The sequence below is a fragment of the Toxorhynchites rutilus genome, chromosome 1 (genome assembly GCF_029784135.1).
Source record: "Toxorhynchites rutilus septentrionalis strain SRP chromosome 1, ASM2978413v1, whole genome shotgun sequence".
Taxonomy (NCBI): Eukaryota; Metazoa; Arthropoda; class Insecta; order Diptera; family Culicidae; genus Toxorhynchites; species Toxorhynchites rutilus.
Genome location: NC_073744.1, coordinates 81,679,944 through 81,700,814, shown reverse-complemented (window position 1 = coordinate 81,700,814; position 20,871 = coordinate 81,679,944). Strand labels below are relative to the sequence as shown.

General features: G+C 37.8%; 1 long non-coding RNA gene across 2 annotated transcripts in view; it reads left to right on the top strand.

Moving 5' to 3' along the window:
• Nucleotides 1-19,462, top strand: part of LOC129766504 (uncharacterized) — a 28,321-nt gene extending 8,859 nt beyond the window's left edge. Inside the window, exons 2-3 of one of the 2 annotated variants that reach the window (XR_008741465.1) lie at nucleotides 19,106-19,235; nucleotides 19,323-19,462. This is a non-coding gene — a long non-coding RNA (uncharacterized LOC129766504). Of the gene's footprint in view, nucleotides 1-13,228; nucleotides 13,321-18,667; nucleotides 18,860-19,105; nucleotides 19,236-19,322 lie in introns of those variants that run through there. The other variant, XR_008741464.1, reaches the window with a different exon arrangement.
• Nucleotides 19,463-20,871: the final 1,409 nt, after the last annotated feature.

The following is a 20,871-nucleotide window of genomic DNA, read 5'->3' as shown; positions in this document are numbered from 1 at the left end:
CAAAAGTTATTGACTCGCTAAAAGTAGAGATGGCCAACCTTAATGACGCGGTAAACACGCTTGCTGCCAAAGTTGATTCTCAGCCTAAGACACCCATTGGGCAGCGAAGAAATCTCACACGCCGAAACGCAGAAGGATCTCTATCGGTGAGTCCGATCCCAATCTGAGCACTGAACCTGCCATCAATAGAGGATCCAAAAAGAGTACCAACGAAATTATAAAAACAATCCAAGTCAACGATGACTTGTTTTGGTTGTACCTCTCGACGTTTGATCCAGCTACTACAGAACAGGAGATCAGCGACTTGGTTCGAAATTGTCTAAACATGAACAACGATCAATACATCCCGAGAGTGGTAAAATTAGTGCCCAAAGGTAGATACCTATCGACCATGAGATTCGTGTCATTCAAAGTTGGTGTCATCAACACTATGAAGAATGCTGCACTTCGTTCTGATTCCTGGCCTCAAAATATTCTCTTTAGAGAATTTGAGGATCGCTCAAAAAACTCCCCGCCGAAAAAAAACGCATCCATACGGAACATCAGCCAATTCCGGACGACACGAGAACTCAGAACAACTCTACGACGACATTGGACCAAAACGATACGAGACTAGTGTGAGGAGCCGAATATCCACCATTACTACCTTCTCTGCATCACCAGGACGCACTGCCCCCAGTACTAATGGAAACCTCAACTCCACCCGATCCAGTCGCGCCATCGTGTTGTTCCAGCCATCGCTGTCGTCCTGGTCCTGAGATCGTGGTAGGAAATGGGGTCTCCCGACAACATATATTCGGCAAGTATAAATGCGCTGGAAAGAATTTCTGCCCTAATTCGCTTCCGCGTTCCAGGCCTAACCATCGTTTCGATGATGCGGATTTATTGACACCTCGTAGCCTCGTTTTACCATATCCTGAAAGTCGTTCTGCCCCTGCGGTTGTGGTCGATGAAATAGCCTTTCAGCCTGTGCTGACAGTGAATAACAATTTGGTTCCTGCGCTTCGGATTTATTATCAGAACGTTCGTGGCCTGAGGACAAAAATTGACCTGGTGTTCCTCGCTACTGCTGAACTGGACTATGATATATATGTCTTCACCGAAACTTGGCTCGACGATTGTATCCAATCTGCACAGCTGTTCAGCAGTAATTACAGAGTGTTTCGAGTAGATCGCTGTGACACTAACAGCATCCGTCGACGTGGTGGAGGGGTGTTAATCGCAGTGAAGCAGGTGTATGGCTCTACAGCTGTCCGTTATAGTAATGTCATAACTATCGAGCAGTTATGGGTAAAAGTATCGGTAGTAGGAGGTGATATTTTGATTGGTGCATTATACATACCCCCAGATAGAAGTCAGGATAGCTCTTTTGTGCAACTTCATTTTGATGCAGTATCTGAGGTATTTAGAACCCAGACGGGTGTCATCACTGTGGTTCTGCTTGGCGATTTCAATCAACCACGCTTGGTTTGGTTAGAAACGAACAACGGAGAATATGTTTCTGTGGATCCGTCGCAGTCATGTATCAATATGGCCAGCCAAGTTCTCCTCGACAATATATCATTTCATGCACTGCGACAACGCAACTTGATTCGCAATTGACCTCATCTTCTCGAATGGCACGCTCGTGAGCAACGGTTCCGTATCCGTTACCCGGGAACCGATAGTTTCGATTGATCGCTATCATCCTGCCTTAATTTATTCTGTGGAATGCAAACCGCCTGTCCAGTATGAAGAAGCTTATGACTTCGAAAGACTCGACTTCCGCCGAGCTGACTACGACGCTCTGAACCAATTACTATCACAAGTAGATTGGTCGGAAGTTTTCCAATCCCTTGATGTCGATAGTGCCACCCAGTCTTCCATGTTTCACAAAAAACACTGGGTCCGGAATAAACATGTCTACGCTGGTGTTCGCAGTTTTGTGTTTGAATACAAACATGATATTTTCGTACCTTTGTTTGAAAATGTGACATGTTTGTATTCGTAATATGTTTGGACATACGATGTTTAATCCTAATGTTTCACATGATGTTCGAACATGGTGTACAGTTTCTCTTGCATTTTCACCCCAGGAACCGGCAGTGTGTAGAGTAGAAGAAGCGAATCGGACACCATACCAACACCACTCAACACATGGTGTGTTGGTATGTCGACATGGAAAAAAATGCTTTGCTATCATGACAATGGGTGCTTCGTCTAATATTTTGGGCAAATAAAATAAACCTCTTTATCTGTTCTGAACAAAACAAACGTCGATTGATATCAGAGTTCTTCACAATTGATATCATTATTTAGTGCATTCATCAATTTATATATTGAATTCATGTAACATTCGCTATTATGAGCTATTTGAACAAGTACTAAAATTGAACAAGTACTAACCACTCGACTACGGGAGCAACCATTTTGGCTGGATCTTTGAATGTTTACAAATGGCTGCTTGTTCGCGACGAACGCGACCCGAGCTATAAAAAAAATTGTAAGGGGTTGTATCTTGGACACGACCACATTTTGTACGTAGAACCACGGAATTATATTATTCAACTCGCTTGTTTTGACGTGGTACTACGTCTAACATTTTAATATAGAGGTCTATTTTAAAGTTTCGTGTGGAAAAAAGTGTAAGGTTATCCTACTGGGATTTGAAAACATGATTCCATGGAAGATACGTTGATACATTTTCCGTATGCTGCTGACATCTTCTTTGTCGAAGCACTCTTTGATACGGAGGGCTTCCGCTTCTTCGAGGGTGTGTAGTGAATGCGGATGAAATTGCATTGCCGTTTCGCAATATCTTCCATTCTTGCATCGAGCTGTGTATGTCATATGTGTGAAATCAACATTAGGTATGAGTTATGTCCGCTCGCTGTGTTGCACTTACTTACTCCTCGCTCGCAACTGTGGTTTCATTCCATTCCATCAGTGGAAAGAAACTCCATACTCCTCCATCCCTTGTCCATTCTCGCTTGATGTTCGCCAGCAACGATATTGCTCCGATGACCACCAAACGAGAAGTGGTGTGGGTTCAAATCGTGGATGGCTTGTTTATACCAAATAAGCTTGTAATGAGCAGTAACGATTGTATTAGTTGCTCGATTCTTACGGTACGGTTGTGGGAAGCACACAAATCGGTAGAACAAAGGTATGGGAAAATCGCTTCCAGTTTTCATTAATTTAAACTGTTTAGAGATTAGGGAATTGTAATGTATAGCATATCAAACAAATCATAGAGAATTTTCAATTCGATTGGTATGCAAATCATCAGCATCCGTTCGCTGTGAAAATAGTTATTAACGTTAACTTTATTTAATAAAAACGTGACATGGTTTCTGATTTGGCACCCTTCCTGAAAGACGTAGTTCTACGTCAAAACGAAGAAGAGGAGAAGAAAAGATGATGCAATCGCATACACACAGAGCATATGTAGTGTAGTGTAAGTGTAGCTTTTAGTTTTTTCCTTCATTCAGTTTGTGATAGCATCGAAAAATTAACGGTGTGTTCTAGCCGCTAAAATTTCTCTGCTGGTTCTGCTGTGTGCCGCTGAAGGTTAGTGAAAATTTGATATTATTCCAAGGTGTTTTACAGTGAATGTGTGCCGTGTTAGAGCAAGCTGAGTTCTGTTTGTGCGACGTTTAGAGACAAAACACTCCTCTATCACTTCGAGTTTTTGAAGGCGAAAATCTCGGTCAATTTTGTACTTTCAAAGTAATGGAGCAATAGTAACGTTTTAATATGATATGTAGGGTTACCGCTCCCATATTCATTTCATCACCTCGTAATCCATCCCATAGCGTATGTGGATTATAGCGCTAGTGGTTTTGTTTATTATTTTTTTATTTTTGTATTTTTTTATGGTCATAAGCAAACATGATAACCAAAATAAACAGATATTTTCGTGCTCCAATCATTTGTTAACGAGTGGGATGAAAATAAGGGCTTGTAATGAATAATGGGACAAATACCCTACATATTTATTTATCATTGTGGTCTGACATATTTTCATCGTTCAAAAAAAAAACAGGTAAAATGGCGAAAATAAATGTAAAAGACAAATTTTTCCAACTTGACGAAGCTACGCAGCTTTATAAATGTTTGGTACAGGGATGTCACAGTATGTTGAAAGGCGCCGATAACAGTTTGAAACGCCATATTGTTCAGCAACATCCAGTTGTTGCGAAACGAGTTGGCCTGGAAGGATATAAGAGGGCATCAGATCGACAAGCTGATCAATCCGAAGGGCCGTCAGTCAAAAGAATTAAAAGAGTTTCAGTACCGGTAAATCCTGACGATTTTTCATGTGGATTAGTGCAAATGGCTGCAGTCAACAGTGTGCCATTTAACTTTTTCGATAGTGATGCTTTCAATAAAACAACTGGGGTTCTTGCTAAGGCTCTGGGTATCCCATGCAATTCCAAGGCAATGGTCTCTAAGATTTCAAATGTGGCCAATCAAGTTCGTGCTATGATTGCAGCTGAAGTGAAAACCCGTATGGTTCGTTTTAAATATGATGGTGTATCACGTCACCAACGGAAAATTTTTGGAATTAATATTCAATATATCCAAAATGGTAAGCTCGTTATCCGAACGTTATCAATGCTTGAAATGAAAGAAAGGCAAACCGGCGAGAATCTAAGAAAGCATATTGAAGAAGGTGATCAAATGCTACGGACTGAGTCTTTTGAATATATACTCTGCTACGACTGATAATGGTCTCAATATGTTGAAGTGTACTGATGGTCTACGAATTGGGAAAGACATGGTTTTGATGATGCAGACAGATAATGATGTTCCAGCTTCATCCGAACAAGATGTGGAAATTATTGAGAAATCCGATACAGACGATGATAGTGATGAAAATGATTCCTGCTTGGAAGTCATGCTAAGTGATCTAGAGGATTCATTTTCGAATTCAACCGAGGGATACATCGAAAAAATCAAATGTGGAGCTCATACCCTAAATCTTATTGCCAAAGACGTTTTAGATGTGGAGTCCGAAGCAATTCTCAAAGTGGTACGCAAATCGGTTAAAGTCACGAGAAAGGTGGAGTTCAAGACATATTTTGATCTTGCCAGACTTCCTTTGCCACTTATTGATTGCGAGACGCGCTGGGGATCAACGTGGGCCATGATCGACAGTATACGTACTCATGAAGGATTCTACAGAGATATCGGAAGACAATGCTCAGAACTCTTAATCTGCAATGAAACATGGGATTTCATGAAGGATTATAAAGACGCGTTTGAGCCTCTGTATGTGTCCAACGGGAAAACTTCATATACGGAGATGCATTCAAAGCGTTTAAGAAATGCCAATATGAACTAAAAATTAAAGTAAGCGCACAAAATCGATTTTCAACAAGAATTATCGAAACTTTGGATAAAAGAATGAGTGAAATGTTTAATAATAAGGCTTTCAAGGAAGCATTGATCTTTGACCAAAGATGGTGCTTTGTAGATTCGCCTTTTTTTCGAAGGAAGACAAACTATCTGCCATTGTAAGTATTTTTTATAACTAAAAATTTGTGTAGTCATGTATCGTTGCAATTTTCTATACGATTTAAGTAAATGTTAATATATTAGGTTGAGGAAAAAGTAATCCATTATTTTTGAGTGAATTATTTTTTATATTTCGGATTGTCCGGTTTGGGTCAAATATACACCGTTTTGTTGTAAAATTTGTTGCTATTCTAAAGGTAGCTTCATAATGTCTCTATCATAGAGGTCTTGGTCCTTATTGGCGAAAAACTCGAGCAATAGATTGTTACAATCTTCTTCTGATCTTCTTCTGATGATTGAAATTTTGCAATGCGAGAAAAAGACGGTAAACAATTTTCAAAAAAACTAATAAAAAAATAAAAATTAAAAGATTAATTAAATTGCATGTATTTTGCTGTTGTAGTATCGGCCTGGCTTGAATTTTCGCATTTATAAAAGAAAGGGTGTAAAATGTTCTGAATTTTCTCTTTGTTGACCTCCATTGTTAACACCCTGTAACTCAATACTGAATGGAACAAACAGAAAACAGCAAAAGATTTTTTAGTGTGAAATGTCACCTTTACAACGAGCCTAAACTCAAAATTGTATGATCGATATTACGCCAGATATTGATCACTAAAGCCAGCTACCGTGAAAATAATGAATAACTTTTTCCCCAACCTAATATGTGCACAATTATGCTAAGGACTATTCACAATTTGCGTAATACATGCATTAACTCTTTTAGTCGATCAGGGAAAAAAATGGATCAGTATTTATTTCGCAGATTCGTTTGTTGTAGTTGTAGTTTACATCAAAACCTAGAAAGTCTCATTCGAGACAAATCAATCCAAAGCAAAAAAACAACAACAACAATCCAATCCAAAGCAAAAAACAACAACAACAACAACAAAACCAATGCCATATTATTTTCCATCCCTGCCCACTTTTAACCCATATTTTATATGAATTGAAGTCTTATGCGGACTTTCCATTCCTTACCACATTGCGTAATTTTGAATAGTACCCTTAATACCAAATGGGGTCCAGGAAAGCTCCCTTAAATGTAAATTAATTTGATAAAAAAAAGTTGTATGACTTGGCTATGACCGCATTAGCTGTACCAGCAACTCAAGTTACGGTGGAACGTTGCTTTTCAGCAGTCAAAATACTACTTGATCAACGGCGTCTGCGAATGTCTGTTGAATGATATGATGATTATAAGATGCAATCAAGATCTCCTACCAATGGCTGTGTCTCAAATTAATAATTGAATGCTGCGTTTTTTTTAATTTGGAGCACCATACATTTTTTTATTCTTGTTTTTTTTTATTTTTATTCCCTTATAATAAATTTAAAAAAAAACTTGTTGAACGACTCTCGTTTTACTTTTTTTCTATATCAACAAACTTGAAGGAGGTTTCAGAATATATATAATAATATAATATCATAAATTTAAATTACCCAAATCAGTGATTTCAAATTAATACTGTTAAGATAAAATCAATTATGCTGCGCTAAACTGAAAAATATCCCTTTACTCGCCCCAGCTTCTTACTATACTGCACAAAAAGGCATAACAGTCCCATTTCCATTTTACCAAAAATGAGTTCTCTTTGCATCCATTTTTTCATCCTGCAAACGCTTCCAAACCATTTTAGAAAAATTGCATCCCCAGAAAATTCGTTCCCCCTGAAAATGAGGGTTAAACGCAAATTTAAATGTGCATGATAAATCACATTTTGTTCAGAAAATATAAAAAAACCAAAACTAGTTTCATGGTGAAATAATATTTTGCAGTTTGCAATTGGTTTCATGATTTTATGCGTTTGATGCAGAAATTTTTCAGAAACATTACCCTGCAAAATGATTTTTTTGGAATTGGTTTTTTGAACGCCCTAATCAAACTTTCATAAAAATATCAACATGCATCTAAAACTATTTTTTGGATAATTATTTATTTATTTGGCCAGCATTTGTACGACGTCGCCCTCTGTGCAGTCGCTTCCCCAGACTTCAATTGGCAACATGAACGCAAAAAAATCTCATAGAAACTTCTTTCTATTCAGAGAATGTTTTCTTTGCACGAAACCAAGGATTATATAATCAGACTTGCAAAATGTGCATGAACTCATAGCCTCTTAGTTCATGCAATTTTTGTAATGCGAACTAAATTTCAAGTTCGTTTCTGTGAAAAAGTATTCTACGAAGAAATATTTTAGGATGAATAATTTCTTTCCGTGCGTGAAAAGAAACGAAACGAAAGCAATGAATACTGCGACATCGGGTGATATGTTTGTACATGATTTTTTTTTTTTTTTTTTTATCAGTATTATAGTGATTTTCAACTCATTAGGCTGGTTCGTCACTTTTACTTCCATTTTTGGAAGAATGTCGGGAGTGAGAATTGAACTCGTGACCTTTAGCGTGAGAGGCATGGATGTTACCACTACGCCAGATCGCCTCCTTTGTACATGATGTTCTTGAATTATAAACATCGTGTTTGTTTACAATGTTTATGTTTGTGTATCATTGTTCGCGTTTGGGATAGACATTCAACACTAGCGAAAATCATGTTCGAATTCAAACAAAGGCATGTAATTTTCACATCGCGTGGACATGTGTAAGTGTTTGTCGGAAGACTGGTGCCACCAACAGCTTCAACCATAAGAATATGAGTTGCATAACACAGACTGTGCCACGTAGCAGCCCACCAAGAAATCCCGCATGGTCTAATGATCGTCTTCGAACACTACGCAAAAGGCGCGTCAAATTTTGGAAACTCTTCTGCCGCCAAAGATGTCCCATCCTTAAACGCCAATTCAATGAGGCCAGTCGAATATATCGTGGAGACAATCGCTTTCTATACAAACGTTACGTTAAGAGAAGACAGGACGATCTTCGCCGAAATCCAAAACGGTTCTGGAGTTTTGTAAATTCTAAACGCAAAGAGTTCGGGCTACCAACCGTTATGCATCTTGGAGATTCGTCGGTCAAAACTCCACAAGCGAAGTGCGACCTATTCGCGCAACATTTTAAAAGTGTTTTCGTAGATAGTATTCCCACTGAGGACGAAAAGACAACAGCGATCAATGGAACCCTTAGAGACGTTATTGATTTCGACGTTTTCGAAATTACCGAAGAGATGGTAGAGTCTGCGATAAATAAAATCAAGTTCTCCTACAATCCCGGGCCGGATAAGATTCCCTCTTGCGTTTTTAAGAGATGCAAGACCTTGGTACTACGACCTCTTCAAATTATTTTCAATCGCTCTCTCCAACAACAAAAACTTCCGACTGTCTGGAAATCGTCTTATATGATTCCTATGTTCAAGAAGGGCGACAAAACCGACATCTCGAACTACCGTGGCATAACATCGTTGTCGGCGGGATCAAAATGTCTAGAATCTATTGTGAATGCTGTCTTGTTTAGTTCATGCAGAAGCTACATTAGTGCTTTCCAGCACGGATTTTATCCAAAGCGATCAGTAGAGAGTAATCTTTGCGAATTCACTTCGACTTGCATCGGTGCGATGGACGACGGATTACAGGTGGATGCAGTGTACATGGATATCAAAGCTGCTTTCGATACCGTAAATCACGAAATCCTACTGGCTAAACTATGTCGACTCGGAGTTTCGGAGAGAATGTGCAACTGGCTTCATTCGTATCTGCGCAACAGGCAACTTTGCGTCAAAACTGGATCCTGTGAATCGGCGCTTTTCTCGCCACGTTCTGGTGTACCACAAGGCAGTAATCTAGGTCCATTGCTGTTCACACTGTACTTCAATGATGTGGTAACTCCTCTGCGAAACGGTGGGCTACTGATTTATGCTGACGATCTTAAAATTTTTCTAATTGTTCAAAATGAAGCTGACTACAGAGAGCTGCAGGAGCTCTTGGATCGTTTTGTGTTTGTGGTGCACTATAAACTTTCTCGAAGTGAGTGTCGCTAAATGTTCGATTATAACCTTCCGGAGATGTAAAAGGCCTATCATATACAACTACACCATTCGTGGAGAACTACTTGAACGCATCGAGAAAGTTAAGGATCTTGGAGTGTTATTGGATTATCGACTCTCTTTCAAACTGCAATACACAGCTATAATTGATAAAGCCAATCGTCAATTAGGGTTTATCTTAAAAGTCGCCGAAGGTTTTGTTGATCCCTTGTGTTTGCGTGCTCTCTACTGTTCGCTAGTCAGGCCAATTCTGGAGTATGCATCTGTCGTTTGGTGTCCATTTGAAGCAGTGTGGATTGCGAGAATTGAGTCCGTGCAAAGGAGATTTGTGAGGCGGGCACTGAATAACCTGCCTTGGCGTGACCCGATGAATCTCCCACCTGTTGCACTGTTGCATATTGAACCCCTTCAAATTCGGCGTGCTATCAATCAAGCTGTATTCGGAGCGAAGATCCTACGGGCTTAAATTGACAGTTCTGAGCTACTGGGTCGCATGCGCATATATGCACCTGAACGAGTTCTGCGATCTAGGCAAATTATCCAAGCTACACGCAGGAATACCCGATATGGCTCACACGATCCAATTAATTTTGTTTGTAGACGTCTTCATGTAGCATACAATTTGTTTGATTTTAATGTGTCTACTTGTACATTTCGTCAACGTTTATTTTCCGCGTGTCCATTTTAATTTATGTAGTAAGTTTCATAAAGACCTTGATGTCAAATGATGAATAAATAATAATAAAGACAATAATAAAGAACAATATCTATCTCGGTCTGGACCGTGTATGTGGCAAAGTATGCGGAAAGCTTATTTGTCTTTCGTTTCGCCCGCTCGTATTAATCTTATATTGCTGTACCATGTATATTATACAAATGCTTACCAGTATTTGTGAGTCATGACATTTTCTGTTATGTTATGTCTCATTTAATGTCATAAATCGGGATGACAAAACATGAGCTTAAAATCAATTTTGGGTGTACATGAGCCATGTCCTGCTCATTTCAATATGTTTTCATGCTGTATAATGTCGAGCGTTGTTATATTCGAAAAATAGGTTGGTGTTCTTATTCACTATTTTTTTCTAAAGATGCCCTGAAACACATTCGATGTCGTTAGCAAACATCGCCAGTGATAATATCAGACAGTTTCAGCCACTCAACTGAACAAAACCTTTATGATTTTATCAAATACAGTTCAACAACCAACAAAATATGGAATCTAAGAATTTTGTTTCAACTGACCTACTGGAGAATATTATCTCAGAGCTCATAAGCATTAAATAGCCAGAATCCGTCGAATTCAACTCAAACATAAGAATCCAGAGGTGTGATTTTTTTCCTTTTCCCAAAAAATAAGCAAATTGGATAGACAGGCTTCAACTGAACCGTTGAAATCTATTCCTCAAAATGAGCTAGAACACGCATTCTAATTGCTTTTAAATGGCTGTAGGAATATTTTGAAGAAGAATATGAGATAACTTGTTCCAAATTAAATTTAAGTTTCACTACAGGTCCCACAGCTTAATTGACACACTGTGTATGCCTGCTTCACCTGATTCCATCGATGCATTTTTGTGTTTCGGATGCTCAGATTCGTGATGCATATTTTAACTAACAAACATTCAATAAAGGAACTGGAGAGAATCAGAGACTGAAAAGGTTTGAGTGGGGGATTACGTACATAACCTCATAAGAAGTTGGTAGGTGTTTCTACATACAAGACATATTCTAAACACGAAACGCTCGTAAACTTAAGAAAGCTTACTGCAATAGTGGTCTCGCTTATAAAATACATATTTGACCAAGGCTAGAAGTGGTGTTCAGCATCAGAAAACAGCACAACACAAACATGTTATCACCGAATGAATGAAAAATGGTTTCAATAATGTTTGGCAAATGAAACACTGGTGTTTGAGTGAATGAAATGAAATTCTACTGCCATGAACATTGCATTGAATTGTGCCTGTGCACTTCATAAAATCAAAACATATATTATATGTCATGATGATGGATTATTTATTTTATGAGATCCCACGCCTCGTTAAAATATTGAAATAATTTGTTATATCCTAATGAAAATTTGGCATAGATGAACAGATGAAGATGTGTGCGAAATGTCTAACAAGGCCATTATCAATATATGCTAAACATAAATGCATTTTGTTCAATGATGATGATCATCGTATACTACAAGATAAACGATATGAAGGGCAGAAAGCTACAAAATCTAGTTAAATTACAAAATATTCTATCCAAATGCTACCGTGTCAATAATTCAATATAGTACTAGCAAAATTCCAACAACACTTCACGCTATATCGGTCAAAATATGTTTGGCGCTAGGCAATGATGGTGTCACCATAACATTCAATGATGCTCAATGTGTACCGAACCGTGCTAAGTGAAGAATTGGAACGGTGTTCAACCAGAAAGCGAAGCAACTTATGTATTCTCATGTTTCGCAGCCAAAACGATGTTAGGGGAGGTGGGGGTAAAACGGACATGTTTAGAAGAATATCAATTATATCTTTGGGAACTCATGTTTCCCAAAACTTCGATGCAGTTTCTTGCAATTCAATATACTGTTTTTCTACCTAATTGGCCAAATATTTTATAAAAAAGTGTTTTTCAATGTTTTTTACTGAAATTAAAACAGACCGAAAAGTACCACATTGTTTTCGATGCGGGTAATATGGACATATAGTGGGGACTATACAAATCAACCACCTATCCATATTACCCCCACTGTCCGTATTACCCGCGGTTCCCCTACATTCCATCATCGCATGACTTACTAATGAGAACACAACCCGTGATAAATTCAGCACCGAAAAACGCAAAGGAGAATCATCAAACCCGTTTCACGCCACCCCAACTCCCGTATACTACTGCCTTATGTTTAGCCGGAGGAAGTATGCCAGTTTCGTGGGTTAGTTAAATATCTTCACCCTCGAGCTGCCGATTTATCTCTTTCAAGATTATATTACCGGAACGAAGATATATTTCTGCATGAATTTTTGCTCGGTCTGGAAAGACCGTAACATATGTCTGCTTTTATAACATATATTGAATTTGTTTGGGAAGTTTAACGAATGTATCAATATTATGAAGAGTTCAGTGTAGCAACTTTATTACTGTTATCTTTCACCTGAAGCCAGTTTATATCACATACCAGCTACGGAGCCATTGCGCGCAATAAACTTTTGTTAAATTATGCGACGTGTTATCAATGAGCATTTTTTGTTGAATGTGTCGTATAATGTGGAGTGACAATCCAATTCTAGAACCCCCATTTTGTTAAACTCGACATCCATTGCAGATTTATTGACCTAATCAATAATTACTTCGTGAGTCAATATGTTTTTACATTACAAAAGCGGTTGGAAGCGATGAGTATAACATTATACGGTTTACATGCCGACAATTCGAAAAAAAATGCAAACACACATGTCGTCCTCTCAAATTATGATTTACTACTGTTGTGTGGGATAAAAAAACAGATGAGAACACATGTTTCCGGTATGTTAGGTGTCTGTCGCTGACGTAACTGCTTGAAAGGAATCGTTACAAATAACTGAAATCGTCCTACACAGAGAGCATTTCTCTATCATCCAAAATTATAACAATCTTTTTTTTCATATTATATTCTGGGATTGCATTGTGTGAAAAGTTTATGTGAATGTGAATGAGTGTGAAAACACGACACCTCCAGATATATCTCTCTGTTAGTCTTCTTTCTGTGTACAAACATATACTTTATTATTTATTCATTCTATTTATTCATAGATTCCAAGAAATTTTAAAAAACCTGAAAACGCCATGATGCTATTCGATGTTGAATTAGATATCAAAAATAGAAGTTCACCATACATGGGAAGGTAAGTGTTGTCCCAACCACAAAATAACACTTAACAGCATGGAGGTTCTAGTTTATGGCTAGACAGTTATGAGAAGGCTAACCAAACGTACCGTTTCGAACGGGGCAGTTGCGTTTTTCCGACCATTTTTCATCGTTCCGTCCTTTTATCAATTTGTCCCGTATGTTGAGTATAAAGAAAAAATACTTGCAGTATTGTCCATTTCTACCACGATTTATTTGAAAAGAATTTGGTTGCTCCCATCAGAGATAAGTTGAATTCTGGCCTATTTGTCGTGTAATTGCGATGCGAAACTGAAATCGAACTGTTCCCAGCTTTTAACGCAAACAGGGTTTGTTTTCGTTTTCGTCGATATCATTAAACATGTAATTTGCAGGATTTGTTGGACAGTTTTCAATAATATTTTCCAGGAGAATATCATAGAAGAAATGGCTTGGGTGGAACAACGTTTTTCAGCACAAAAGTGTAAGATTTGCGAAAAATACATTTTTATTGATTAAAAAAAGCGATTGCTTCGTAGAATATGTTGGCTGTAAAAAGTGCTTCGCAGAGATAAAGATCTGAAACCCCCTGATTAAAGCCATTTACGACATAGGGAATCGTAATGTATCACGTACCAATTTTTAGAAAATTTCCAATTCAATTGGTATGCAAGTCATCAACATCCGATTAAAATAAATATTAATGTTGAAACTATTTCATAAAAACGTCACATGTTTTCTGATTTGGCACTCTTACAGAAATGCATAGTTCTATGTGAAAACTAGACGATTAAAGTTAAATACAGGAGACTAAAATTCTTAACACTGTTGGAACATTTACGATACTGCATTGAAGTATATTGAAAAATGATAGGCCAGTCTAGGAGAAACATAATTTTATTATCTATATACACAGCCATTCCATGCCAAACCGATACAGTGGTTCTCAGATTTTCGTAAAAAGTGGTATTTTTGATTTTTACCGCAAAATATTAGACCCGTATTTTTTTTAATAAGAGTGACCATTTCCATTTTAGGGTGGTCCGAATAATCAATTTTTTCCCCTTTTCTTCAAAAATTCATAACTTTCAAACTACTGACCCGATTAAAATGGTTGACATATCAAAATGAAGTATATTATAGTCCTATTTGAAAAAATACAACACTTGCAAAAAAAATCGGGTTATGTTTTCATAATCATTGATTGTACTTGTTTTTTATAGTCTACATGGTCTCGGGACCAAGGGTGACATATTTTTTAATATTTTTTCTTGAAAGCTGAGCTTTTTTCACATTTACATTATTTTTGTTTGAAATTTTTCGGATCATTTTGCACCCCCAAATCGTGTATCCGGGTGCAGACCGTAGAGCGGGGTAAATTGAAAACCTGAACTGTGCTGAATATACTCTGAAAGTATGCTTTCAAATCCCAATACGAAAACAATATTGTGGCGAACAGAACTACCAATGTTCATGAAAATCTGAAAACCACTTTATCGGTCTGACAACAGAACGGCGAGAACAACCATTCTAGAAATTTTAGAATGAACTCTTTAGTACAACAAATTTTCATCTTACGTTCTCCATCGAAAACACAGCTCTCACTGCGGAAAATACCTTCTTTACATTCGGCTTGAAATGTGCTGTACTTTGATGCCACTATCTATATGGAAACAATGCTGGAATCCACGAAAATTAAATGATCTATCGGAAAAAGCCAATTCATCCGAACACACTATTAACACAAACTCGCTCTCACTTATGCTGGCCATTTTGAATGTTCAGTTAACTTTTGACAGCTCTCCTCAGTCATCTAAGAACATTTTGTACAATCGATAAACGTTGCTCGGGTCCAAGTTAGCCTCTCCATATGCCACATTCTGCGTTCAGAATGCGTCCGCGCATTTTTCACACAAAATACAGGTTCTTTGATTCATTCTTTGGAATAGATAAAATTCGAAAACGGGCCAAAACACCTGCAAACAAAGCAACTGTCAAAAATAAACCGAACAGTCGGAATGGCCAAACTTGTCGAGATTAGTGAGATACAACCATAACGCCACAAAAAAAAGGCTAAAATCAAATATTCGCAACACACGGAAATTTCAAATTGTAAGGTGTTGTGTCAAGGAAACGGCCGCATTTTTGACGCAGAACTACGGAATTATATTAATTAATCCACTTGTTTATCACCTAAGATATCATTTTAGAATGCATAGAAATATTTGAAATAATTTTCAAGAACAAGGTACGCGTACGGGTGATTTCATTTTTGTTTCATCACCACCATCCACGTGATGACAATGAGCTTCGTTTTCCGAGTATGAGAAGCGACAAAGACAATAAATTAACGCAACGCGGGTTAAATGAACCCACGTTGCAAATAAAAATTACGTTTGAAAAATGTGTTTCATAAAGTTTGTATATTATAATGAAGAGTTTTAGTGGAAAAATCAGGAAACGTATCGACAAATGGTTAAGTAAGGGTAATCTCTGTACCATGATTACATTCACAACATGACACACTATCGAGTATCCAATGTGATGTTGACAGCTCGCTTTCAGGAACAAAACTGGTTAATAGAAGCTGAGAATTTTGCTTTTACGCTCTCACCGTGTTACCAAGCTACCATCAAACGGAGATTAAATAGAAAAAAATCCTCGCTACAGAGAGTTTGTTGTTTTATGGGTACAACATACTTCATAGCAAACCCTAGAATACTACTCAACAACTATCAACTATCGTCTGCACTGAGCTGCACGATCGAGATTTTCAAATTAACTCTCACCTTTAACATAACAGTTCGGCTGGAAAGTTTATAAGGTAATACAGTAAAATTATTTTTTTTTTGCAAAATTCAATTTCATTATTCAACATAATTGCCTTCGAGGGCGATACAGCGATTATAGTGATTTTGCAACTTTTCGATACCATTTTCATAGTACTCTTTCGGTTTTTCCAAAATAGGCCTCAGTTTCGGTAATCACTTCATCATTGGTCTTAAATTTCTTACCAGCGAGCATTCTCTTCAGGTCTGCGAACAGAACATAATCGCTGGGGCCAGATCTGGAGTATACGGTGGATGCGGAAGCAATTCGAAGCCCAATTCATGCAATTTTGCCATCGTTTTCATTGTTTTGTGATTTTTCCATTTTTTCACAATAACAAATGTTGCTTCACTGCCAATGCTGTAACACACGAACCAATCGACCGATTGCTGTCAAATTTTAACACGTATCCATTGAAAGATGGTGCTTTGTGATAGTTATGTAGATTTTTGCAAGAGGCGCCATCTAGACGTTACCCTTATGAACTTTTCAGCCGAACTGTTATGACATTGGCTGATTGCTACCTAGACTTACCCTAATAAAAATCTCGCAAAGTCACGTAATTTATTTGTCTGTTAGATGCAACGTTGCATGTTGCATCATTATTGCTACATTACTTGCCCTTTTTAGAATATAACTATGAAATCATAGATTGCTTGTGCCACAATCATTATGAGGAATTTTCATTTAGATAATGCACCCCCATTTGAAATCAAAGTGTTCTAATATTGAATGTTTTTTATTCTTCAAGGTATTCCATTCAATACTACGTAAAATAATTAGTAGATCATTTTGCTATTTCACTATCGTTGAATAATTTTTTATACAAACAAAACATTACTTTTGTTCCTAAATGGGTACTTTTAGGGTATGGCATAAAAAAATCCACTTCATGGTTTATTGAAAAAAAAATAAAAACAAAATATAATAAATAGTGAATATGACCCACTTTGGTTCCGATAACCAATTGACAACACTTTGGCATACTCTCCATGCGGTTCCGGAGATGTTGGGAGTCCAGCTCGTCCCAAGACATCTTCAATGCAGCAAAATAGTTATGCTTGTTCGTAACGTCAGTTTTTTCTACATTGTTGTCCAAAATCGCCTATAAATTCTCATTAGGATTAAAGTCGGGGCTTCGGGATGACCACACGATTGGTTTGATCCGGGTCGATCGGAATAATGCTGCTGTTTTCACAGTACGCTTCGAGTCATTATCTTGCTGGAAGGTGTAATTATCCTTCAGCCCCATTCTCAGTTTGGATTATTCCAGTTTTTCGCACAAAATGTCGATATGACCATCTGCAGCCATAATATCGTTGGCCTACACTAAGTTTCACACCCCCAGCCCACGAGAAATAGCCCCACACCATGATGTTTTCACCATCGTGCTTCATAGTAGGTTGTAGATAACATGAACAGCTCGAAGTTGGACTCGTCCGACCAAACGCACTTCCAGAACTTCAGCGGCTTGTTGGCATGCTCACTCGCACACTGAAATCGTTTTTATTTGTTGGAGTTGCTGATCATCGGTTGCTTTTTGGCGAAAAGCTCTTTAGGGATCGTTCCACCAGGTGAATAGTGCGATTGGAAAGTTTCAGATCCAACCTTTCTTTAATCGCTCGAATGGTCGTTCGTGGGTTTTTCTTTACTTCCCGGATGATTAGCGTGTCCGTTCTTGCAATAGCCTTACGTTTCGGTCCTATTCCCGACCGATCGGCCACACTGCCGAGCATCTTATGCTTCAGAATGACCAGCTGGACCGCAGCACGGGTGACCCATACTTCCCAGCAATGTTTCGTTGAAACTCCTTACGCTGGAAATCACGCACAATCAAATTTCGGACCTGTGTTGAGTTTTGCTTTCCACCCATTCTTCGGAAAGTCCCTCAGCGTCCAAAGCACTTCACTACGCACGAAAAGTTGACTAAAAAGCTACGAAAACTATATTTTTGTGTCAGATGTAAACAAACAGGTGTCAAAACTGAGGGGTGCATCGATGAGAAAAAACGGTTGTTACACAAATAAATTTTTTATGTCATACCTAAAAGTACCCATTTAGTAACAGAAATCACTTTTTGTTTCTTCAAAAAATGAATCAATGATACTGTAATGGCAAAATGGTCTACTAATTACCTGCTTTTACGTAGTATTAACTGGAATACCGAAAAGTTTGAAAAAACTTTTAATACTGGAATACTTTGATTTCAAGTGGGGGTGGATTTGTCTGCGCCCATCAGTGTAGCTTAGCAAACAAACCTTTCCGAATTTCCGATTCGATTGGTGTGCAAATCATCAGAATTCATTCGCGGTGAAAATAGTTATCAACGTTAACTTTATTTCATGAAAACTTGACCTATTTTCTGATTTTGCACCCTTCCTGAAGACGTAGACCAACGTCAAAATTTCCGATACTTTTTGAACAAACCTCGTACTATAAATAAAATACAGAATTTTGATTGAACATAAACCCAGCTTGCATACATTGTTAAAACATTTTACTCTTCATAAAGGTTGTTTTTCATTTCTCATACACAGGATAAACTTCATTCAATGAACTGTTTCGTTCATTTCATCACATTTCATCAATACAACGAATGTTATGAAAATCGTCAATGTTAGAGAATCGACATTATTATACGAGCTTATTATCCACTGGCATCAATCGGAACTCAGTGAACGAGGAGAACACCGAGAGAATTCCTGAAAAAGTTAGGAAGCGCTTTACAGGGAAAGGTAATTGTTGTCGATGGCAAACATTCGTCCTCATTAATTAGTGTGATCTGAACTATTTGGGTGCAACCGCAGTACAGTTAATTAAATGCTAAAAAAAAATTATGAGACATGGCTATCAAATCACCCCAACTTTCATACTATACAATTACGACGAACTAAATCTATGACTAACGTTCAATGTACACAGGATCTGATTTGAACTTTCTGAATTTACGTTTATTTCCCTTGTTCATTTCGCAGCTTCATACTAATTCATCAACAACCACCTCGAAGACTCAGATAAAAGCAGTCTGCCAATATTTGCTACGCCCTTGAATACGAATACATATCACCTGTGTTTTTGCTGCTCCAGTTGACCATGGAGGGTGAGGTAAGCGTGCTCCTAGTGATAACGGTTATAATCGGTACCGTGCTTATGACATCCCTGCTCGCGTGCTACATCTGTGTTTTCCGGCAGCTGTGTTGTTCTAACGATGTAGACCTAGACCGTAGCTACAGCCAGCGAAGTTCCAAGCGGACCTACACGATACGTGACAGTACGAACCTGGCTGAAATCACCAATATCACTAGCCAGCAAACAGAAATTGAAAAGGTTTAGCTAAGGCCGGGCGAAGCAATTACTTCGCTCTAAAGGATTCAACTTTTTTCGATGGCATCATCTGGAATGAGTATGGGACAATCGTAGTGCATTTGTGTTTTTTATAGCAAGAGTAATCGAAAGAATGGAAGGTTGCGAGATGTAATATCAGACTTTAGCTGTGAATTAAATTTGTGTCATGTATATACTTACAATAGGGAGCATCAGCGGTTAACAAAATGATCTTTATCATTACAACTTCAATATTCGATATTCGACTAAATGACCAGGAACAAATATATGAAAACTAATGTACCAAAAAGTTCCCATATTTGTGATAATTGTTTAGAAATAAAAGAATCAATCAAACCGAAATAAACACCTTAATTATTTTTGGTTTTATTTTTGTTGATTCAACATTCGAAATGCAACTAATTCATGAGTACTGCGTTCATTGGGATAGGTGCCACCTCGTAGGGGATGTGGGAGTAAGATGCACTTTTTAAGAAGAACTTCAATTGACGGATTTCGCGCCAGCTCGTATATGGGATTGGCATGACCCTCTCAGAACTTAATTAAACTTTCTGGGCGTGAAGACCTTACCTAATTAAGCAACTTGGCTTACTTAGTTTTCCGAAAATTTATCTAGACTAACATTTGGAAAGGGCTGAATATTTTTGATCATCTTTTTATAATTTTTTTACTCGAAAATGGTCCTACAAAAAAGTAATCTATGGAAGCGCTTTAAGAAAATAATTGAATTTTTAGACAAAAATACTGAAAAAATATTTTTTAAAACCCTACACTGAGAAAAAATCGATTTCAATTCAAATGGTCTGTGAATTTACACGGTTACTTGTCGATGGTTGAGGATTTTGAAGACTTTGATTGGACAATACCACTTCATAATATATAACATTGAATGATAAGTAAGTTATATTGAGTTGTATGGCTACTGTTAGAAATTAAAACCAATATAGGATAGGTGCGGTAGTATTGGCAAGTGCATCAGCATTGGTACCATTCTCATAAGTCCAATGTATCAGTTCTGGCACTACTCCATTTATACTCAGACAAAACTGATGCATTTTCTAACTATTGCCAACATTACCACACATATGCATTATCGAACCCCAGCCCATTTGATGGAGCTTGTGAATCTTCAATATTTCGGTTATTTTTATCCTCATCTATACGTCTATCTTTCTTTGGAACACACCTATTGTGCCAAATCACTGCCAAATAAGATTCACAAATTCGCATTGTATCATCCAACGGATGGGTATATCCCAGTAAACGTATTTTCTCTATTACTGTTGATGTTGAACAACGTAGTTTATTACGGTTACACTTGGGGTTGTTAATACCAGCACTGCATTTGTAATACTTGCAAATTATGGAGATCACGGCTTGACTCATGTTGCTAAAC